The 24,716-nt window shown below is 41.5% G+C and overlaps 1 long non-coding RNA gene across 1 annotated transcript; it reads left to right on the top strand.

Moving 5' to 3' along the window:
* The first annotated feature begins 187 nt into the window (after window positions 1–187).
* On the top strand, window positions 188–23,990 carry LOC108714732. Its single transcript, XR_001935412.2, has 5 exons — window positions 188–468; window positions 4,210–4,278; window positions 17,515–17,594; window positions 20,089–20,138; window positions 23,101–23,990. It is a non-coding gene; the product is annotated as an uncharacterized LOC108714732 (long non-coding RNA).
* Window positions 23,991–24,716: the final 726 nt, after the last annotated feature.

Raw genomic sequence — 24,716 nt, 5'->3', positions numbered from 1 at the left:
AACCTGGAAAATTTCTGCTCTTTTTACTTCATGTCCATAAAATAAGGGGGTGCTCCCGACTGATTTTCATAGTCAATTGCACATTACCATAGGCAATTCTTTTGCTGAGCTGTCTATAAATGATATGTTCTTACATTGATTTGTTCAAATTTATCATTTGTCTTCCTTTGTTTTAGACTGATGAGATCCTGGAATACACAGCACTTGCCTGCTTTTGAGCCATTGACTAATTTGCAATCCCTCGTTAGCAAAACAAACAAGCCGCTGAGCGGATAAATTCTGCACATGAGTGTAACAGAATAGCAACAGCAGGGATCCGATTGTTCCTCGCAGCAGCCTGGAGGCTGGATGTTCTCCTTTTCCTATGAGAATTATTCCTCCTTTACCAATGCAGAAACCTAATGTCCTGTGATCCACCTGAATCTCAGATCTGCCTCCTGTCCAGCTCTGTTGCCTGTGAAGTCCCAGGTAATTACTACTCCTGCAGTTTTCTGCTTCATTTATTACAAACACAAGCTCCTCTAATGTATAAACTGGGCTAATAGAGACAGAGGGGGTGCTTATTAAAGGGGATTTCCTTCATTATGGAGTAAAAGGTTTTGGTGAAGACCCCCATAAATAGAGGGCTGAGCAGAGACAGGCTGTACTCATGCAAGCCAGGTACCACATAGTACTTTAGAGTAATAATTTTCCAGCCAATATGCTTTATGGGCAGCCTCTTCCTTTAGTAACTAATAGTACTGTGGTTACCATCTCATCCCTTTAAAAGAGGACACTCAGTAAAATCACATGCTGCAAGTTGGATGCATGGATCAAGGATCTGAGTGGTTGTTTATTCAATAACTGTCCTCTTTTTAAAGGGGTGACATGGTTTGGGGTAAACCTTGGCACACCACCGCCAGTTGCATAACTACCTATCTACAGACCCTTGACCTCAGGGGTGCCCAGGGAACTTCAACCCTCCCAACATCTTCCCTTGTATGAGCAACCAAGAGGTGATAACTCTAAATATCAACCAAGAGGTGATAACTCTAAATATCAACCAAGAGGTGGTAACTCTAAATATCAACCTAGAGGGGATAACTCTAAATATCAACCAAGAGGGGATAACTCTAAATATCAACCAAGAGGGGATAACTCTAAATATCAACCAAGAGGGGATAACTCTAAATATCAACCAAGAGGGGATAACTCTAAATATCAACCAAGAGGGGATAACTCTAAATATCAACCAAGAGGTGGTAACTCTAAATATCACTAAACATGAAAAATGTTGGGATAAACCTTTATAGGCCCCAGCCAGTGGCATAACTACCTATCAACAGACCATCGACCTCAGCGGTGCCCAAGGACCTTCATCCCTCCCAACACCTTCCCACGTATCAGCAACTAAGCGGTGGTAACTCTAAATATCCCTTAACATGAAAAATGTTGGGGTAAACCTTTCTAGGCCCCAGCCAGTGGCATGGGTACATAGTAAATTAGGTTGAATAAGAGACACACGTCCATCAAGTTCAACCTTTTAAGTCTATATATAACCTGCCTAACTGCCAGTTGATCCAGAGAAAGGAGAAAAAAACCCCATTTGAAGCCTCTCCAATTTGCTTCAGAGGAGGAAAAAATATATCCTGACTCCAAAATGGCAGTTGGACTATCTAATGTATCAGCCTGTACCACTGATTCAGGGAGACAATTCCACATCTTCACAGCTCTCACTGTAACAAACCCCTTCCCAATATTTAGGCGGAACCTCTTTTCTTCTAATCGGAATGGGTGACCTTGTGTCAGCTGGAAAGACCTACTGGTAAATAAATCATTAGAGAGATTATTATATGATCCCTTATATATTTATACATAGTTATCATATCACCCCTTAAGCGCCTCTTCTCCAGCAGTAGCAAGCTCACCCCCTGCAGAATCCTGCCCTTGTGGTGGTAATATCCTAAAAACCATGACCCCATTCTTTGACCATTAGTCACCCTGTTCCCCCCAGTACTTGTGCCTGAAAGAACTCTTAATTACATTGGCTGCTGCTCAGTGACACAAACCCTGCGTCTGACGCCAATAAATATGAATTTCAGTTGTATCTTTCAGTAACGCTGAAATGCAATTAACTGGCCTGTCTCGTTGGGCACTGAATTAACACATTTTCATGTTCCCGGTGATTTATGTCATCGTTTTCTCCAGCATATTGTATCAAAGCAATGTATATATGTTTGTTCACTTCTGATCTGGGGAAACTGAGATTTTCCGTTTCAGGTCACAAAAAAACAGTCAGGATAATGTCTGATTGAGGAACACACTCACTGAAATATCTGTATCTGTGCATAGAAATCATTGTAACGTTCGATCTAAAAGTCATTGAACCTCTTGTTATAACAGAACATTCTGTCCCAGTGGCTACACAGATCCTATCTGATCCCCATTGTAAGCAGCAGTCCTGCCCTGCTTTATGGCAGCTGAGATTCTAGCTATCTGTATAACAGAACATTCTGTCCCAGTGGCTACACAGATCCTATCTGATCCTCATTGTAAGCAGCAGTCCTGCCCTGCTTTATGGCAGCTGAGATTCTAGCTATCTGTATAACAGAGCATTCTGTCCCAGTGGCTGCACAGATCCTATCTGATCCCCATTGTAAGCAACAGTTCTGCCCTGCTTTATGGCAGCTGAGATTCTAGCTATCTGTATAACAGAGCATTCTGTCCCAGTGGCTGCACAGATCCCATCTGATCCCCATTGTAAGCAGCAGTCCTGTCCTGCTTTATGGCAGCTGAGATTCTAGCTATCTGTATAACAGAGCATTCTGTCCCAGTGGCTACACAGATCCTATCTGATCCCCATTGTAAGCAACAGTCATGTCCTGCTTTATGGCTGAGATTCTAGCTATCTGTATAACAGAACATTCTGTCCCAGTGGCTGCACAGATCCCATCTGATCCCCATTGTAAGCAGCAGTCCTGTCCTGCTTTATGGCAGCTGAGATTCTAGCTATCTGTATAACAGAGCATTCTGTCCCAGTGGCTGCACAGATCCTATCTGATCCCCATTGTAAGCAGCAGTCCTGCCCTGCTTTATGGCAGCTGAGATTCTAGCTATTTTTATAACAGAACATTCTGTCCCAGTGGCTGCACAGATCCTATCTGATCCCCATTGTACGCAGCAGTCCTGTCCTGCTTTATGGCAGCTGAGATTCTAGCTATCTGTATAACAGAGCGTTCTGTCCCAGTGGCTGCACAGATCCTATCTGATCCCCATTGTAAGCAGCAGTCCTGTCCTGCTTTATGGCAGCTGAGATTCTAGCTATCTGTATAACAGAATATTCTGTCCCAGTGGCTGCACAGATCCTATCTGATCCCCATTGTAAGCAGCAGTCCTGCCCTGCTTTATGGCAGCTGAGATTCTAGCTATTTTTATAACAGAACATTCTGTCCCAGTGGCTGCACAGATCCTATCTGATCCCCATTGTAAGCAGCAGTCCTGCCTTGCTTTATGGCAACTGAGATTCTTGTTAGTAAATCAGTTATAAAGGGAATTATGGTGGGTCTGGCCTAGCAAGACTCTAGGAGGACCCTGTTGACAATACAATCAAGAACTTGACCTTTCCTATGTCTCAGTGTGAGCGGTTTGGTAAACGCTCTAAGGAAAACCCTGGTGATATTACTACTAATCACTTGACCATAGCTAATGGCACCTTAGGTCCAAAGCAACCAAATCAACCAATCGTCTCTCTGTGTGTGTGGCCAGTTGTCTACTGGGAATCAAGTTGGAAGTTTCATTCAGCGGACGAGGAAAGTTTCATTTATTTGTTTTTCACCGTCATTATTTGCTTGTTGAGAGGACTGAAGTGGTATGCTCATGCATGCTGGGATAGCATAATGGGCACCCCGGGGATGGGGGAGGCCAATATACATATACATTTATACACTTTACCAGCAGGGGGTTGCTCTGCTTTTCTGCAATGGCTAACGGGTCTTTTTCTCTCCCTAACCCAATGCCTAGATTAATGCTGGGCAATGTCCTTAGGCTCAGGACCCCACTGTTCTCCTCCCAGGACCCCACCTAGAGTTTCCTTGTACCATAATCTGCAGGGTATTGCTCTATTTACAGCTCTTCTGGGAGTTAGAGAGGATTAGGGCATTGCACATAGAGATTTACCTGAAGAGAATGCAGTTTTATTAAAGAGAATAATCTTTCTTATATGCCCCCTAGAACCCCAATGTGAATAAATGTACAGCACTGTCATAGACTGACCCATTCCTCGTAACGGCACAAGGACAGGTAAGTGATCATTGATATCTAATGCCAAATAGAGATTCCATAAGTCCAGATCTCTTCTAATGGTACATTTAATATACACATGGGAATGATGTGCCTGAAGATTAATTGATTAACATGGGGTAGGGGGAGTATTTAATAATTATTATCAGGGGCGTAACTATAGAGGAAGCAGACCCTGCGGTTGCAGGGGGGCCCAGGAGTGTAGGGGGCCCATTGAGACCCTAATTAACTAGCAATTTTAATATATCTTGGTAAAATAGGCCAACTTATAAATATTTTGGGGCCCTAAATTGAATTTGCTATGGGGCCCAGTAACAACTAGTTACGCCACTGATTATTATAGAGAGTTAGGGTGGCCATACACGGGCCAATAATAGCTGCCGACAGACCGAATCAGCAGCTTATTGGCCCATGTATGGGGCCTTGACGGGCTTCCCCGATTGAGATCTGGCCGAAAGTCGGGCAGATCTCGATCGGATGGGACTAAAAATCCCGTTGGATCGCGGCCGCATCTGTTCGTTGATGCGGCCCCGCGATCCAACCGCCCGTAAAGCCACCGTTAGGATCAATCGTTGGGCCCTAGGACCCACGATCGGATCAGCCCGATATGCCCACCTCAAGGTGGGTATATCGGGGACAGATCCACTCATTTGGCGACATCGCCAAACGAGTGGATCTCTCCGTGTATGGCCACCTTAACTTGGCAGTCAGAGGGCTCTATAAGTCTTGTAACCCACAGTGACCAATCAGATGTTTGCTTTTAAACTGCAGTTCTGCTAATTAATTCAAATGAATTATTCATATTAACACACGCACACACTTACTTAGAAGAATGAATGAAAGTAGAGTGTTTTATGCTGCACTCACATATCGAAGCCTTTAATGTAATGATTTCTTTTCTTGGATTATAGTGGCAGAGCTTGCACAATTGTCACAACATCACGACATTTTGTGTCCTGTAATTAGTGAGTTGTGATGAAGGATGTCATTTGCTCTTTATATGCTCCTATTTTGGGTGGATATGCGAAAACCCCACAGCAGGTAGAATTTTTAAGTGAGGCTTGCTGAGCCCCCATAAGACTGAGTTGTGAGATAATACATGCCTATAATACATGCCTTTGGAGCTCTTCTGGAGTTAAATGAATAATTGCACTTGACCCTTTCTAATCCAGCCTGTAGTGGGTCTGGAGGCACTTTATGTCATGACAATCTCAACTGACAGTCTTCTCTCCACTGCAAAAAAACTGTTCCACTGAAAACCCTTTCACACTGCCTGCCCTCCTGTTTGCGCTGCCTGCCCTCACCTACTGCCTGCTTACTCCACACACAGGTCCTAAAATATACTGACAAAATAAGTGGTACCTTAAGCGTAGTTTTTCTTCTCAGGGGACCCTCAATTAGTTTGAGAATTGGCTTTGCAACCCAAAAATGTATGTATGCACCTCATTTTGATGAATCATTTGTATTGTGGGAGGGCTCCAACCCTTTGAATAAGAAAACCAGTTTTTTCAAAAAATATTTTAATTAAAGCAGCTGTCTCTCCTTTAATGTGCATTTAAACACACCCTTAATTTGTACCCACCATAAAAGATGCCCACATTCAGCCATTTTGGATTATCTATGTGCCCTCACTGAACATGGAGGAAAGAAAGACGAGCAGAGAACTGTATGAGCAGTTGAGACAGAAAATCCTAAGAAGGCTTAGACAATCTCAATGCTACAAGACCAACCTTAAAGGAGAAGGAAACCCCCTGGGCGCAAAAATCCCTCCCCCCTCCCCTGTGTTGCCCCCCCTCACTCCTCCCCCCTGGCCTACCTGTCCCGCTGGGCAAATGCTCCTAACTTGTTACTCACCTCTCTGCGCAGGTCCTGTCCACGGAGTTCACAGGCGCCATCTTCTCCCAAGTGGTCTTCTTCCTTCTTTGACCGGCGTTATTGGCGCATGCGCAGTAGGAGCATTTACCGGGTACGGATCTACTGCGCATGCGCCGAATGTCTTGAAGTTTTCCAATTTCACTTTGTGACATTCGGCGCATGCGCAGTAGATCCGTACCCGGTAAATGCTCCTACTGCGCATGCGCCAAAAACGCCAGTCAAAGAAGGAAGAAGACCGCTTGGGAGAAGATGGCGCCTGTGAGCTCCGTGGACATGACCTGCGCAGAGAGGTGAGTAACAAGTTAGGGGCATTTGCCCGGCGGGTCAGGTAGGCCAGGGGGGAGGGGGGACAACACAGGGGAGGGGGGAGGGTTTTTGCGCCCAGGGAATTTCCTTCTCCTTTAAAGGACATCACTGGGAGATGCCCATTTGTCAGGTGCCCCCAGCAATTATATAATCGCTATCTCCAGACTCCATAGAGGAGTTTCTCTTTGATGATCCATGATTAAAGTTTACATTTTACTATGAGCATGGAGCTTATAGAATAGTACCCAAGGCTGGTGTCATTTTCAGCAAAGAGAAGCAATGCCAAGGTTTGAGGGTAGCAATTCTAATGGGGGGGGGGGGCTAAAAATCAACACAATCCCATCAATAATCTTGGCCCTTTAATATGTTCACTGTACTCAATGTTGCAGTATCAAAAAGTTTGGGGTTCTTGCCTGGATCAGAGGAGGAAACTGGAAAGGAGAAATTGACTGATATTAGGGACACTTGGGCCAATTGGGGGCAAAGTCTAGGCTCTGTTCTTGGCAGAGGAATAAAATGTCAATGAAAACAACATTGGAAGAGGGAAAAACAAAATGAGGACGAGAGCAATAAAGAAGAATAAGAGTGGCGTGGAAAGAGGGTGGTGAGTGAGAAGAATACAAGGAATTACTTCTGCCCAAAACATACAGTACCCCTCATTCCAGATCAGTACATTTTGCTTTCATTCCCCTGAATTCATGCACTGATTTGAATAAGAGACTGGAATATGAATAGGAGAGGCCTGAATGGAAAGACGAGTAAAAAAAAGTAGCAATAACAATTGTTTTTTACTTGGGGAACTTTAAAAAAAAAAAAAAAGTTGGCTCTTTTGTTCTACTGCGCAAGTGTCTGCCTCGGGAAATGTGAAGAGTGAAGAAGCAGGAAGAGGATGACTCCATGGTTCTGGAATAAGGGCAGGGGCACGCGGGCAGATTCGGGGCGATTTACTCGCCTGGCGACTAATCGCCTCTTCTTCAGGGCGACAATCTCCCCGAACTGCCTTCCCCCTGCTTAAAATAAAAAATTGCCTGCGCCAATGCACTTGTGGCACTTCGATTTTCGAAGTGGGGTGACTTCGGAAACTGAAGCGCCGCGAGTGCCATTGCGCTGGCGTTTTCTCATTATAGCAGGCGGAAGGCAATTCGGGGAGATTGTTGCCCCACAGAAGAGGCGATTAGGCGCCAGGCGAGTAAATCTCCTCAAATCTGCCCATGTGCCCCTGCCCTAACCCTGGGTTGGTGCAGTTTTCTGCTGATAGGAGCACTGGGCAGTAGGGATGGGCGAATTTTTTCACCTCGTTTCGCCGCTTAAATGATGCCCATAGACTTGTATGGTGTTGTGCATCAAAAAAAAAGACTGGCGGCAAATTTTTGGCAAAACGAAACAAGTCAAATTGGCCCATCCCTACCAGCCAGGAGTGTCAAGTATGTAAACACAATACAATCACTTGGGCATGCCTAACTTTTGGCACACCCAAGTATAAAATTAATTCCTTCTCCTTTAAAAAAATAAAAATGCAAACGTTGCTTAGAATTAGTGATTCTTTAACATACTAAAACTTAACTTAAGGTAAACCACCCCTTTAAATAGACTGTATATTCCCTTTATCTGTTCAGCAAAACCTCTTGGCATAGGTTATTGTGCACTTTTTGGCAGAGGGGCATGTGGGAGGAGGCATGTAGGCACATACGGCAGCCAGACCCGGGATGCAAGTGCTTTTAACTGAGCACCACATGGAGTGATTTTGTGCACTTGGGTTCCTTGTGTCTCTCTCCCCCTTGCGTCGCCAAAAGAATAGTGCTGTTCTCTAAATACAAACAACTTGGGTTGGATAAGTTCCCTTATAACTTGGCTATAAATATTCTATGGGGCAAATTTGCTCAAGGGCGAAGTGACTAACGCTGGCGAAAATTAATTTTGTAACTTCGTCGATTTACTAACGGTTGCTGTCGTAACTTCCCTAGTGAAGGAGATAGACTCTAGCGCTACTTCGCACTCTAACGCCAGGTGAATTTTTGCTTTGGCGAATGGACGTAACTGCGCAAATTCACTAAGATGAGGATTTTACTGAACGTTACCTCTTGCACCAGACTTGCCTTCACCACCTCAGACCAGGCGAAGTACAATAGAGTAGATAGGACTTCCTCAAAAAAAGTTGAAAAAAAGTCCCAAAAAATGCTGGCGACTTTTACTTTTTACAGGGTGATATGTAGGTTGAAAAAGATCGTAAATCTTTTTTGGGTTCCCTCCTTCCCCCCTACATTTCCTAACATATGGCACATAAACTATACACTGGGCTCATGTGTAGGGCAATATAACAACTTTATTTTCTTTATTAAGGTTCCCTGGGCTTGTGTAGTGTAATGTATTTGCTGCAACATATACGTCCATTGTACAACTGCACGCCGTTTTCTAATTAGGCATCGCTAGCGTAACTTCGAACTGCTTATCGTATTATCGCTAGTGCAACTTCGCAAGCGTTCGAAACCCTGGATGCAACTTCGGATTTTTGTGAATCAGCGTTGTCCTGACGAATCTACACCTGGCGAAGTGTTGCGATGTCGGCAAAGCCGTCGCTGGCGTAATTTCGGAGGTAACTAAATTTGCCCCTAGAACTTCATGGGTTGGTCTTTAAAGGAGAAGAAAAGGCCTATTTAATTGGGGGTGCCAAAAGTTAGGCATCCCTAAGTGATCCGATATACTTACCTGAAACCCCTGGCTGGTTTTCCTATCAGCAGAAAAGTGCACCGGCCCGGGGTTATTCAAACGAGCGCAACGGAGCGATCCTCTTCCTTTGCCTTCTTCTTTCTTCAAATTTCCCAGGGCAGAGGCATGCGCAGTAGAACGAAATAGTCGACTTTTTAGTTAAATTTCTGCTTCTCGCTGTACTGCGCATGTGTACCTGCGCGAAGAAAGAAGAAGCCAAGAAGAAGAACCCCATGATTGGTGCAGCTTTCTCCACCCAGGGTGTCAGGTAAGTAAATACAATCACTTAGGGGCGCCTAACTTTTGGCACCCCCAATCAAAATCAAAGGATTATTAATATATTCTTCAGAACTAGAACCAGGCTGCTTCGTTGACACACATTTTTATAAACTGGTAGCAAAGTATACAGTTGCCTGCCCATTGTTTTCTCTTATTGTGCGATATACTCTCAACAAGCTATTGAGCGGCACCGTGTTTCAGATTGGCCTTTTCATGTTTGCTAAAAAGAATAGTTCGCCAATTCCATCTTTTCATCGCTCTTCTCCAGGACTAGATCCAAGCGGCTTGTCAGATGCTCATTAACTTCCTTTTGGCGCTTTTCAACGTGTCTCCTAAGATCATTGTGCCAAGAATTTACGATTTCTTTTGCACCGTCCCCCCCCCCTTTCCCCTCTCCATCAGGGACACAAATTACTTTCCAAAAAGGATCACCGGGGATGATTTAATGAGAATTTCTTTTGGGTGCTGAGCATGGAAATCTATGTAGTTAACATTCGGCCGACTTAATTGGAATTTTCTTTATTTTCAAACCCCCCCCCCTCCTCAAAAAAAAAAAAATCTGAGGCTATCCTGTTAATCTCTCATTTGTAATCAATTGTGTTGACTAAACAAAAGTCTAGATTGTCTTTTCTTCTTGCCCCAGAGACGATCTTTTGTTGCCTCTAAATGCCTCATTCTTGAGCAATTCTTGCCGTGTAGATATACGTGATTGTTGACAGTTCATTATTGCACTTTTGTCCATTTAATCTTTCTTGCTGTGTTTTGCATGTACATGCCTTAATGAGCTCTGCTGGCAATTAACATGTTTCTCAGAGCAAACCGGTTGCTCAGATGTTTGAGAGTGAAATGCAAAAAAAAGAAAAAGGGCAACAAATTTGGTCTTAAGATTGTTTATCTCACAGCAACATCCCCTCATCCTACCTGTGTCACGAGTAATGAGCTGCTCCTGCGCTTAGTGACGTGTCGTTTCACTACTCACTTTCCTCCATCTGTTCTCTTACACATAAAGCAACATTATATAAAGCTGTATATCTGGAAAGGGCTCATCTGATTAAACTTGTTAAGGCTCACAAATGTTAAAATGAGAAGGCCAAGAAGGAGAAGGCATTCTGTCCCAGTGGCTGCACAGATCCTATCTGATCCCCATTGTAAGCAGCAGTCTTGTCCTGCTTTATGGTAGCTGAGATTCTAGCTATCTGTAGAACAGAACATTCTGTCCCAGTGGCTGCACAGATCCTATCTGATCCCCATTGTAAGCAGCAGTCTTGTCCTGCTTTATGGTAGCTGAGATTCTAGCTATCTGTAGAACAGAACATTCTGTCCCAGTGGCTGCACAGATCCTATCTGATCCCCATTGTAAGCAGCAGTCCTGTCCTGCTTTATGGCAGCTGAGATTCTAGCTATCTGTATAACAGAGCATTCTGTCCCAGTGGCTGCACAAATCTTATCTGATCCCCATTGTAAGCAGCAGTCCTGTCCTGCTTTATGGCAGCTGAGATTCTAGCTATCTGTATAACAGAGCATTCTGTCCCAGTGGCTACACAGATCCTATCTGATCCCCATTGTAAGCAGCAGTCCTGTCCTGCTTTATGGCAGCTGAGATTCTAGCTATCTGTATAACAGAACATTCTGTCCCAGTGGCTGCACAAATCTTATCTGATCCCCATTGGAAGCAGCAGTCCTGTCCTGCTTTATGGCAGCTGAGATTCTAGCTATCTGTATAACAGAGCATTCTGTCCCAGTGGCTGCACAGATCCTATCTGATCCCCATTGTAAGCAGCAGTCCTGCCCTGCTTTATGGCAGCTGAGATTCTAGCTATCTGTATAACAGAACATTCTGTCCCAGTGGCTGCACAGATCCTATCTGATCCCCATTGTAAGCAGCAGTCCTGTCCTGCTTTATGGCAGCTGAGATTCTAGCTATCTGTATAACAGAACATTCTGTCCCAGTGGCTGCACAGATCCTATCTGATCCCCATTGTAAGCAGCAGTCCTGTCCTGCTTTATGGCATCTGAGATTCTAGCTATCTGTATAACAGAACATTCTGTCCCAGTGGCTGCACAGATCCTATCTGATCCCCATTGTAAGCAGCAGTCCTGTCCTGCTTTATGGCAGCTGAGATTCTAGCTATCTGTATAACAGAGCATTCTGTCCCAGTGGCTACACAGATCCTATCTGATCCCCATTGTAAGCAGCAGTTCTGCCTTGCTTTATGGCTGATATTCTAGCAGGCACGTCCCCAACAACCATACAGATACAATGAAGGGTCCTTCTGAATACTCTTTTACACAGTGTATAACTGTTTTAGTGCCAGGGTGCTTTGATTTGGCTGCACTATATGAGGTACACGGATGCATACTCGGCAGTGCAGAAGACGTTTGTACTGAGTTTGACTAAGTAGAATGCAGGAAATAATTCCAGCCTTCAGTTAAACTGATATTTGGGGAGGGAATAGGGGTGACAGGACCCTCTGCCTTTCACTTTATAATGTATTTAATGTGGGAATATTGTTTATACTGTATATACTGTATGTCCTTTATCGTGCATCCTCATCCAGTCTGAGGCTAATTGCTAGTGGCATTTGGGGCAGTTTTTAAAAATTACACAAGGAAATGGAGAAATTCAAGATTTCTCCCCTCTAAAAAGTTGCATCGTGGGGTATCAACCTGTGGGACCAATACTTCTGGTCTTTTTTCCAAAAAAAGCAGGGAGCTGCCAGCCTATGAATAATGAACAGAGGTAAAATAGTTGGGAGCAGCCCGTATATGCATGTACTGGTTTGGGATCCATTTTTCGGAAACCCGTTATCTGAATGAAAGGAAGGCAATTTCCCATAGACTCCATTTTATCTAAATGATTAAAATTTTCAAAAGTTATTTCCTTTTTCTGTGTAATAATAAAACAGTAGCTTGTACTTGATCCCAACTAAGATATAATTAATCCTTATTAGAGGAAAAACCAGCCTATTGGGTTTATTTAATTTATAAATGATTTTCTAGTAGACTTAAGGTATGGAGATCCAAATTAAGAAAAGGTCCGTTATCCAGAAAACCCAAGGTCCCATATTTGTATATGAACATTTGTGTTTATAGAGCACTACATATGTACATAGCACTGTACATTAAAATAATAATAATAATACAATAACAGGTCAGACAGGGATCAACAAAATAATAGAATATAAATAAACACAAAAATATATTTACATTCACGTTCAAGTGCTAAAGACAACAGGAAGGTGGTGGACCCTGTCCCACAGAAACATAAACAAATAGGAGGATGAGGAGTGTTGATGATGGTGGGGCATTATCTCCACGGACAGATTATATTCTATGGATTCCTAGACTTGGAATTTACTTTTATTATGTTGCACCATTGTTTTTCTATCCAGAATGACCAACTGGGGTCATCACAAAATGGTCTGCCCCATTATAAGGCCTCCATGAAGAATAAATGGAAACGAAATGAACTTCATCTAAGTCTACAGCCACCTGCAACAAACCACTTGTAGATTACACTTTACGATGATGGCAAAAAGCTGTCTGGTAACTTTAAAACCACATTTCCAAATTTGGCACCTCTAACCTTCTTTTAATGAACCTCTATTAATGTTGATAATTAAACCCCATCAACAGCACCATTGTGCCACTCTGAGACTAAAGTGTTAAAGAATCCTGGCGCTAAAACAATGAAACTCATTTTCTAGAACAAAATTATGGGGCAAATGTATTAAATTTGAGTTTTTTTTACCAAAATCACAGGAAAGAAAACTCAATCTTGAATATATTTGAGTTCACATTTTTCAAACTGAATTTCAAGATTTATCAAATGCCACTTTGCTACCTAAAAGCTGTTTTTATTGAAGTCAATGAGGGAGAGGGTATCTGAAGCATCTGAGCAATTTAATGCAATTTAACGTTCAATTTCTTTTTTCTTTCATTTTTAAGTCTAATTTTAAAACAATTTTTACTGCCTCATTAAAAATAAATGGAACAATGTGATTTTCATTAGCAACACTTTAGACAAAGGTCCTCTTTAACCCATTTGAGTTTTTTTTAAATATATTATTGATTGAGGAGGAAAAACACCATCCCAAGTTTTGTTGTGATATTTTTTTCGCAATTGTGATTTTTGTTTTTCTAGAACTTGAAATCAGCCTCTATGATTTTGCTTTTTGCAATTTTTATTTCGTTGACCCTTTCCAAGTAAAGCGGTTTGGAGGTGCAGGGCTTTATATCTAGCAGGTCGAATTTTTCTTTAAATATATTATTGATTGAGGAGGAAAAACACCCTCCCAAGTTTTGTTGTGATATTTTTTTCGCAATTGTGATTTTTGTTTTTCTAGAACTTGAAATCAGCCTCTATGATTTTTCTTTTTGCAATTTTTATTTCGTTGACCCTTTCCAAATAAAGCGGTTTGGAGGTGCAGGGCTTTATATCTAGCAGGTCGAGGGGCACATCATCTACAGTCCTTTATGGAGTCTGAGAGTTTCTTCCAAATGTAATGTGGTCCATAGTGCAAGATGTTATGCCCCGTCACATATTAATTGTTCAATGAAATCCCCGTAGACATCATTACAATGCAATCATCACCCTTCCAGATGCCAAAAATAAGAATTGCTGCTTGAGCCTGGACTGTAGGGTAAGAGATGGTTGAGAAGGTCTTGACCAGATATTCTTAAACTGTGGGTCAAGACCCCAAATTAAGGTGCCATGCTGTTAAGAGAGACTCACATTGATCTTTTTTTTAAGGGTTTTTTTTGATTGCTACTCAAAAAAGGTCAGTTTGGGTTGCAGCCCATGTGCTCACCATTTAGAACAGTAGCCCTAGTAGGTGTTGGGAATATAAGGTCTTCTTCAATAGAATCAGCATAATCCCTCTTCAGCAGATGCATCAGAAACCAGCTGTCGTCATTTTGCTGCTTTTCTGCGGCACTTATAAATAAGCAAACACACACACACACAATGCTTTGCACGTCCTGCACTTTGCAGCAGACTTAATTAGAGGCTCCATTCACATCTGCTTGTGTGGAAAGTCACAGTGGAGGCCATTTGTTTAATGCTGAGCACAAGTGCACTTCATTTGTTTGGACATGAACACCGGTAATTACTTACGTCCCCCCTTTCACCAGTTGGCATATTAGTGCATGCCCAAAAAATTTATATTAAAATATTCAGAGCTTTCAAAGGGTGGAAGGAAAGGAATAATGTTAAATGACTGAGTTTTCTTCATCTCAATTTCTCCATGACCTTGGCATCTAAAAGTTTATCCTGCAAAGTTGAAGAATGTTAGTGTCACTTTTACTATTTAACTATTTAGGATAATACATGGGTCATTTTTCAAAATGTAAGATCTTTTCCTTTCTTGTTGCACCTCTAAGAACATTTGTCTTTAACTTACATTCTCTCAAGGATGGAGACAAAGAGGAATTTTTTTTCTTCCATTGCATGAGATTCCCGTAGAATGAAGCTCTTGTTTATTCAAAATCACCCTGATTCGGTCATTGGTTTGACTGGATCTCAACAGGCTTTAGCTTCTTTTTTATTGTTTCAGTGGACCATCTTGGCCACCTTGTACAGGACACACTTACTGAAAATTCAGTTAGGGACAGTTCACTTCTGGAAAACCTTGAAAAAAACCCAAACCTTCAAATTTGAGGTTGGAATGAAACCAGGGACACTATACAGTACATACGATTTATGACTTATCACCCAAGCTTTATAACCTAGCAACCCTCACTCATCCAATTCCATATGGCCAATTATTTCTATAAACGTACTATGGGTTTGACTGGTTGGATCTGAAATTCAGATCTTTGCCAGCTTGCCCATCAAGTTTCCTAACCAGTAGCTGTTGCAGTGACAAGAACTGTAGGACAGAAAGCGGAGGAAGTAGCAGGTTGCTGAAATACTTTATGTCCTCTTCACTATTCTGTAGATTAAACTCGGTCCCATGATCAGTCACATTGTAAGGTTAGCTTTTAAAAACAAAGTTATAAAGGTCATAAAATAGCTTGAATTTTTAAAATAAACATTCCATTGACTTCAAAAGAAGATTGCCATTTTTCTAAATGCAAATATATTTTTTTTTTTAATTAAAAAAATCTCAAATTCAGGTCCAAAAACTTGAATTAAAAAATATGAATTATGCTTTTTAATGGGAAAACTCAAATTGAGTCCCTGGGGATGCCAGATGAGGGCTGGTATTGGCTTTTTGGTAATCCCTATATGGACTGACAGCCTACAGGAGACTCTGTTTGGCAGTACACCTGCCTTTTATGCAACCAAAACTTGTCTCCTGGAATTCAAAAATAAGCACCTGCTTTGAGGTCACTGTGAGCAACATCCAAGAGGTTGGTGAGCAACATGTTACTGGAGCCACTGGTTGGGGATCACTGGTCTGGTGTCTGATCAATCTGTTTATGAGACCTTCAAAGGTTATGGGTATCTAAATCACCAAAAGTAAATTAAGGTCACAATAGGATGATTTAAAACCTGAAAAAAACAGTAATAAAGAGACATTTCCTAAAATCCCCAGTGCTGAATTTCAGTATCACGTACTAACCTGCCCCCTTGTCTTTTTCACTAATGCTGTCAGACATCTCCATAGATCTTGCCCAAAAGCAAACTCCATACAGGATCATTTCAGCCAAACTATAATGGTCTTCAAGAACATCAACCGAATGAGTGTTAAATTCCATCTTATGACATTCATCAATTCCACCGATCAACAGGGACCTAAATTATCCTCCTCCCCCCCAAGGGCACTGCCTCTTTGGCCTACATTCAGTCAAACACCATTTGTTTCTTTGTATCAATTTCTGAAATATTTATTGATTAAATAGTTTAGCTTTCAAGCTTATCTAATAAGTAGTAGTAAGTAAGTAGTAAGTTAGAAAGAAGACATACGTCCATCAAGTTCAACCTTTTAACCTGCCTAACTGCCAGTTGATCCAGAGGCAAAAAAACCCATTTCTCATTCATTCATTCACTGGTTAGTCTAGTTTTAATATGGATTTAACAAGTATTACAAATTTATTAGTTTTCAATCAGGCAATATGAGCCACTGCCAACATAAGTAGAAGCTGAGAGCACCATTAATTCTTGGTATCATTGTTTAATCCACTGGGTCAATTAGTTTGTGATACCATCCATATGTCAGTCATCTGCCATCATTTATAAGCTGCAATTGTGGTTATAACAGGGGTTTGAGGAGTCAGATTTGCATTTACAATAGAATTAAAACTACTCAATATGTTGTATTGCCTAGAATTAAATTTCTTTTGAAAATTTTGAAAAAACTTTAAATTCATGAGCAACTCTAACTGAGCTTGGCCTAAGCCAAGATAGAGCTGCACATTCATTTTGGAAATTGTCTGTAACAAACTAGTTAAAAGGCACCTGTTGGGTAAAAATGTTATCCCCAACCAAAGGTGTGGCTAATAGATCCCGCATTCCGGTTGGGGATAACAGTAGTTTTTAAAAAAAAAAAAAAAAAACCCCGCCAGCGAGGGAGCTCCCGGTGCGAGCAGCCATGTTGTGTCACTCGCATGCGCATAACAAGCAATTCATGGCACATTTTCATTTGAGTGACCAGACATGGCTGCTCGCCCAGGGATCTCCATCCCAGTGCGGGCAGCGTAGCACTGGCGGGAGGCATTTTAATAAAAAAAAAACTGTTATCGCCAACCAGAACGCGGGCTTTATTAGCTGCACCTTTGGTTGGGGATGACATTTTAACCTTTTTACTTTAAGCAGGATACCAGAAAATAGGTCTACTGACACCAATCTGACTCCATAAAGTAGGAGAGCCCAACTAGTCCAGGTCTTCACCGACACCCTTTTGGGGCCCCAGAACTATCTACTGTGGTTCTAGCTGGGAACCTACATACTTCAGTTCAGATTACATACCTCCCAACATTTAGGAAATAAAAAGAAGTTGGTGTGCATAGGGCCGTGAAATTTTTGGCCACGCCCATTTTGTGGCCACACCCCCTAATTACCATGTTAATTTTACAAAATTTGGCAGGTTATGAAAAGTTTTAACATATTTCTGTTTTTTTCCCCAGTTATTACAGTTTTGTTAATGAAGGTGAATTGCCCTTTCTATTGTACTGGAGTTTTTGCGCACAATTAAAAAACAAGAATTGTAAGCAAATATCTACTATGCATTCATTAAAAATGTTCAATTGTTTTAACGTTACTTGTACATGTAATTCTCGGAAGTACAAACATTTTTTTTTGTAACCTTTTCATACATGGTATATAAAGGATTACAAATTTCGCTCCGTGTTTCACTCTTTTGGGATTTTTTAAATTGATGTTGTAGAGGGGATAATGAGAGAGAGAGGGAGGAATGGAAGGTATGATTTCACTGTTACATGCAGGTTTAGGATGTCTTGATCAAAGGCTTTTTAGGTCTGAACAAGCATCAAAGAAAGATTAGACCAAAGATTCAGGCATCTGAAGGGTGAATTTAACGAAAGCCTTGTACTTATTTTACAAGTCATGAGATGTTTATGAAAAAGAACATTCAACAAAAGACAAACCTTCCCAAGGGAGAAATTTTCAAGAAAAGCCAAGGTAGGACTCAAATCTAAAAAAATAGTTTAACAGGAGTTGATTTTCTAATTAAAAGGCAGCATGCAACTGATATTAAACTCTATACCAACATCAGTTAGTGGTCTAAGTGACCAAGCCAACTATTCAAGCTAAAAGAAACAAGGTTGGCAAATCAATAAGACAGTTCAAAAAATCAACCCTACATTTAAACAGAACATTGATATACTGTACCAATTATAACATTGATATACTGTACCAACATTGGATAAATAATTGTATTCTTAAAAAATCAAGTAAAATAAAGGAATACATTATGTGTAAGAAGATGATTCCTTAGTTTGATGACATCTCAGTGGTGGAAGGTTGGAGAAAGCTGAGGTTTGGAGAAAGCTAGAAGCTTGGAGAAGGCCAAAAAGTTGGAGAAAGGAAAAGTTTGGAGAAAGCCAGAAGGCTGTAGAAGGACAGAATGTTAAAGCAAGTTTGGAGTAGGCCAGATGGTTGAAGATAGCAGAGGTTTGGAGAAACCTTGAAGGTCGGAGAAAGCTAGGCTGGAGTGCATCATCATGTTAATAGAAGAAAGAAACTAAAATGATAAATTAGGATGCCTGATGGATGGGTTCAAAGGCAATACTCAAAGTAGACTATGTGGAAAGAAATTAGATTTCCATTAGGCGTGAATGGTTAAGATATTTATGTAATTTAAGAATGGTGGGTGATTCAATTTGTCTGGATTAGATAAATGATACGTTTCCGAAAATGGAAGTTCTGCTTTGCTTCACCTCAGAACCTGTATTTATAAAGTATCGCTGGTGATTCTACTGTCTTTTACAACTGAGAAAGCCAGATAGACGACTAGTGAAACATCTTCAAGAGAAAAAATACTACAAGTCCAGTTGATTTGACTTATTATTATATACCATGACCTGGATGAATGAGAACCTTCAACAACTTATTGCTGGTGAGAATATTGCGCTGATGGCTCTATATTTTTTTTATAAATTGATGCTGAAACAGTGCTGAATTAAATTAAGAATGGAACATCTTGTAAAACCTACTTTCCTCCACCTTTATGGCAAACATTCTTATGTTCCTTACACGTATTTCATATCACCAAGTTGTCTTGCATCAGTTTAGACACATGACTGAAATGATGTGAAGAGATATATCTCTAGTTTGTGTAGTCCCAAAGAAACCAACCTGAGGCTAAACCTGCTTTACACATTGAGTCACAATGATGCACAGCCTTGTAATTCAGCCATAGGCATTTGAGCCCTATTGCTAGTTAGAGGTATTGGAGCTTTTCTTTTAGAGAAGAAAGAAGCCCAGAGAAGTAAATATTCTAGTATCTGGGAGGTCTTTTGCAGATACCTTAAAGAGAGAAATACATCATTGCTAAAATAAGCCTCTGTTCCTTGCATGAGTCATGACCATCAGATCTTCCTTTTCCTTTCCTTCTTCCATCAGCCTTTTCCTTATGTGTTCCTCTCTTCTTATTGAGTTCTGCCTCTGTTCCTCCCTCCTCTTTTCACTTAAAGGACAAACAAACCCCTTATTTAAAGAAACCCTACCCCCCCCCCACCCCACCTAGACCCCTCTCCCTTCTCCCCCACAGTCTAGCTGCTAGCTCCGGCAAATGCCTCTAACTTTTTACTTACCCCTTGGTGCAGATTCAGGGATCGGAGTTCACGGCAGCCATCTTCCATCTCTTTGGTAATCTGAGAATGGTGGGAAATTGCCGAAGCTCGGGAAGAAGACACAAAGACCCGGAAGATGGCTGCTGTTAACTCCGATCCCTGAATCTGCACCGAGGGGTAAGTAAAAAGTTAGGGGCATTTGCCTGGAGTAGCAGCTAGGCTGGGGGGGAGTAGGGAAGGGGGTCTATGTGGGGTAGGTTTTTTTTAATAAGGGGTTTGTTTCTCCTTTAAGGCTGCTTTTGAGAGGGAGAGGGGGTCTCATGGCTGGGACGGGAGGCCCCTGGGGAGGGAGTTTGGGAGCCACTAAGGCAGTAGCCCATGGTGGGCCCCGGACTCCCCAGTCCAGCATTGTCTTTAGTTGCAATAACTTTTTATTTCTTTATTTAGGTAAATCCCCCGAAACATATTAATTCAGAATCCTTACAAAAATATTTAAGGTAAGTAATACCAGACAATGTATAATTTTTAGATTACTATATAACTAAAAGTAAGAATATAATAGGATAGGTAGTACAGTATGTATGTCCAAATGTAGGTCAAGTCCTGGTTTAGATATGGTTAAACAAAGGCTAGACATTTTATTAGAATCCTTGGAGAACAGAGAATCATATCCAGTTGTTCTTTATCTATTTCAGATATTGTATTTAGAAATAGTTTCCATTTAAATCAAAATTTTGTGCAATTTTGTTGTCAAGTTTAAAGACAATGGCTTCGTTAAAAGTTGCAATAACTTTTAAACCAGACATTCCCCTTTAAAAGGCAGACTTCTCATTTTAATTGGTGCCAATAATGTAGTCATTAAAGAAACCCAACAGGATGGTTTTTGCCTCCAATAGGGATTCATTATGTTATAGTTGGGATCAAGTACAAGCGACTGTTTTATTATCACAGAGAAAAAGGAAATCATTTTTAACATTTTGATTGATTTGATTAAAATGGAGTCTATGACCTTCCCATTATTCGGAGCTTTCCGAATAAGGGAATAACGAACCCAATGCTCGTATTTGAAAACAGAGAAAAAGGAAATCATTTTTACAAATTTGGATTATTTGATTCAATTGGAGTCTACGGGAGACAGCCTTCCCATAATTTCAGAGCTTTGTGGATAATGGGTTTCCAGATAATTGATCCCATACCTGTATTATAATTATTGCCTAAAAAAAAATCTTATTGTTTAAGAAATACTGGTGTTGACAGCCAATAATGTAGAGATAAGTACACCTTGTCCAAAAATATAACACAAGAACACAACCTGAGGTCTGACATGTTTCCCTTGTTTCCAGGGTAGAAGCTGAGGGGCCAGATCCAGTAACCGAAAAGTGTTACTGATATTTTACTCCATGTGAATCATCTTCTGGGGGTTGGGAGCATTCTCTACACTAGCAATTCCACCACCCCTTGCCCTAGTCCAAGCATTGGAGATTACTCAGGATGGGTGATGAGAGGCAGGATCAGTTATGATGGCAGCAGAGACAGAAGTCGTCTTGCCTTTAAAGGGATACTGTCATGGGAAAAATTTTTTTTTTCAAAATGAATCAGTTGATAGTGCTGCTCCAGCAGAATTCTGCACTGAAATCCATTTCTCAAAAGAGCAAACATATTTTTTTATATTCAATTATTAAATCTGACATGGAGCTAGACATTTTGTCAATTTCCCAGCTGCCCCATGTCATGTGACTTGTGCCTGCACTTTAGGGGGCAAATTCACTAAGCGCCGAAGCGCCGAACGCTAGCGTTACTTCGCTAGCGTTTGGAATTTTCGTTACTGCGCAAATTCACTAACGAACGCTGGCGTAGATTCGCTAGTGTTACTTCGCACCCTTACGCCTGGCGAATTATCGCTACGGACATAACTACGCAAATTCACTAACGCAAATTCACTTCCTTCGCCACCTCAGACCAGGCGAAGCGCAATAGAGTAGATAGGGATTGCTTCAAAACAAGTCAAAATTTTTTCTAAGTCCCAAAAAACGCTGGCGTGTTTTCTACATTATGGGTGATAGGCTGAAAAAGATCGCAAATTTTTTTGGGGCTCCCCTCCTTCCCCCCTACATTTCCTGACTCAGTGGGCACATGTGTAGGGCAAAATAAAAATTTTATTTGATGTTTTGAAGGTTTTCTAGGCATTTGTAGTGATTGTATGTATTCCTCCATTGAAATTTGAATTTGGCGCCGTATGCAAATTAACCATCGCTAGCGTAACTTCGCTTCACTTAGCGAATCAACGCTAGCGCAACTTCGCAACCTTACGCTACCCCTGAGCGCAACTTCGGATTTTAGTGAATTTGCGAAGCACTGGCGAAACTAGGCCTGGCGAAGTGCGGCGAAGTTACGCCTGGCGCAACTACGAATCTTAGTGAATTTGCCCCTAGGAGAGAAATGCTTTCTGGCAGGCTGCTGTTTTTCCTTCTCAATGTAACTGAATGTGTCTCAGTGGGACATGGATTTTACTATTGAGTGTTGTTGTTAGATCTACCAGGCAGCTGTTATCTTGTGTTAGGGAGCTGCTATCTGGTTACCTTCCCATTGTTCTGTTGTTTGGCTGCTGGGGGGGGAAAGGGAGTGCCCCCTAAAGTGCAGGCACAAGTCACATGACATGGGGCAGCTGGGAAATTGACAAAATGTCTAGCCCCATGTCAGATTTCAAAATTGAATATAAAAAAAATCTGTTTGCTCTTTTGAGAAATGGATTCCAGGGCAGAATTCTGCTGGAACAGCACTATTAACTGATTCATTTTGAAAAAAAAAATTTTCCCATGACAGTATCCCTTTAAGATAATTATTGATGCATTTGACATACTGGGATTTGGGGTCTTTAACCTTCCCTATTGAATTCAAAACATCCCACTTGTTCTTCCACTGCTCCCCCCGATCTAATTGTTTACACATGAGGTCAAAGTAGATTCTGTTCAACAACCCCGTTGCCGTGTCCGTACTCCCTCCATCATACTCCGACTTGTGTTGTCAATATTTATTGTGTCACCCAAATCCCCGGTTGACCCAATCGGTTCAGCTTTATCTTTTTTGTTTACATGTTTAATCTGGGCGACAAACACACACACACAGACTGGGGCCTTTGCTTTTCTCATTTTGTGTGTTTGCGCACTCGATACATCGTCCTTTCACCTCCTTTCCCGGCTAGATGGGGATTTTATAAACAATTCTCATACACAGCGGCATCGGCTTCAAGAATGTGCGCTTATTTTGTGAAAGAGAATTAATTAGCTTGTTCAGATATTATACACCCCCCCCAAATCCCACTCAAAGATTTAGCCAATTATGGAGTGGAACAAAGAGCACTGGAAAGCGCAGAGGTGTACACCGTGCAATTATTGGTGCCTTATGTCCTCTTTTGGCTTCTTACAATGCCCCTACAAATAACCCTTTGCTTTCTCACAGTGTTTGCCCTCAAGAGGGTGGAAGAATGTATCTGAAGTTTCTGGCCTTTGCTATAACAGAAAAAAGATCATTCTCAGGAAAAGCATGGAAACCTCTGCATTTTTTATTTCTCTTTACCTAAGGTTATTTCTATTTTTTGAAGAATTTTTTTAAAAGACTTGAAATGGAGTTTTTTTTTACTTTAATATTTTACAAGCTGCTGGGAATTCAAATGGTGTTTGATACTGATATATATATATTTAGACACGGTTGTTAAAATATGTCGATTTTATTTCAGGTTCTTAGGGTTTTCATTACTCCCTCACATGGGCAGATTAAAGCTGTTGATATCGTTCCTTTAGAACAATTCAGCAGCCTATCTGTCCATGTGTGGGGGCTTCCGACAGGTCCCCCCGATCGATATCAGGCCAAAAATTGGGCAGATATTGATCGGTCAAGTTTGATTTTTCCTGCGAACGAGGAACACATCAGCTAGTTGATGCGGTCCAACGACCCGTCGGTGCCCATTCTCTCCATTGTAATCCGATCATTCTGATTAAGCCAATATCATCTTGCCGTTGGTGGGCATATCGAGGAAAGTTCCGCTCTTTTGTCGACCCCGCCAAATGAGTGGATCTTATCGTGTATGAACACTGTTAGACAGGGCAAAAAAAGCAAATTTAAGCTTTTGATAAAAATTCGCAAAAAAAATGCATCTTGGGGTGGAATGGACCTATGTAGAGCAGGGCTAAACCAGTACCAGATTCCAAAAGCAAAAATACCCCAAAACTTAAGCTGGCCATAGACTCAAAGATCCGCTCGTTTGGCGACATCGCCAAAGGAGCGGATCTTTCCCCGATATGCCACTAATGTATGGCCGAACGATCGAATTACGATGCGCCAAGGGGCTCCGACGGGTCGGTCGGTTAAAAATCAAACCTTCCCGATCGATATCGTGGCCAGATATCAATCGGGAAGACCCGTCGGAAACCCCCATACATGGGCAGATAAGCTGTCAAATTGGTCCAAACGACCGATATCGGCAGCTTTATCTGCCCGTGTATGGCCACCAATAGTCCTTGATCTTGCCTGAGATGCAGAGATTGGCAAAAAACACACAGACACCAAGAACAAGACATTCAGCACAGGAGAGTGTCCAAGGTGGGGCCTACAACCACACTTCTGTAAGGAAGACCAAATGCCTAGACATTGAGTCAGAGAAGCAAAGAAACTCTTGCACTACGCATTGCACCTAATACTGATTGCACCCCAGACATAGAACTAGACAAAGATGTAATTCAAGAGGATCAGTCCATAAATATTGTGCCAGAACACATTAATTTATCCACGTAATGCGGCATCAAAATTAATGGACCAAAATGCCCTGGCAATAAAAATCTCTTGACTTACCAGCAATCATGCTACAGCTTTTGTGGAAAATAAATGAACTGAAGTCAGACTTCACTAAAATGCATGATGACCACTAAAAATTTGGAGACGCACAAAAATAGAAAGAAGAGTTAGCAGCATGAACCAGGATACTATCAACCAGGTGTTCCCAACCTTTTTTACTCATAAGCAACTTTCAAATGTAAAAAGACTTGGGGAGCAACACAGTCACGGTGCAAAATAAGGGC

Source organism: Xenopus laevis, chromosome 4L (assembly GCF_017654675.1).
Source record: "Xenopus laevis strain J_2021 chromosome 4L, Xenopus_laevis_v10.1, whole genome shotgun sequence".
In the NCBI taxonomy this organism is placed as follows: Eukaryota; Metazoa; Chordata; class Amphibia; order Anura; family Pipidae; genus Xenopus; species Xenopus laevis.
Note: the sequence above shows the minus strand (reverse complement) of the source record. Positions and strands in the feature narration are given on the sequence as shown.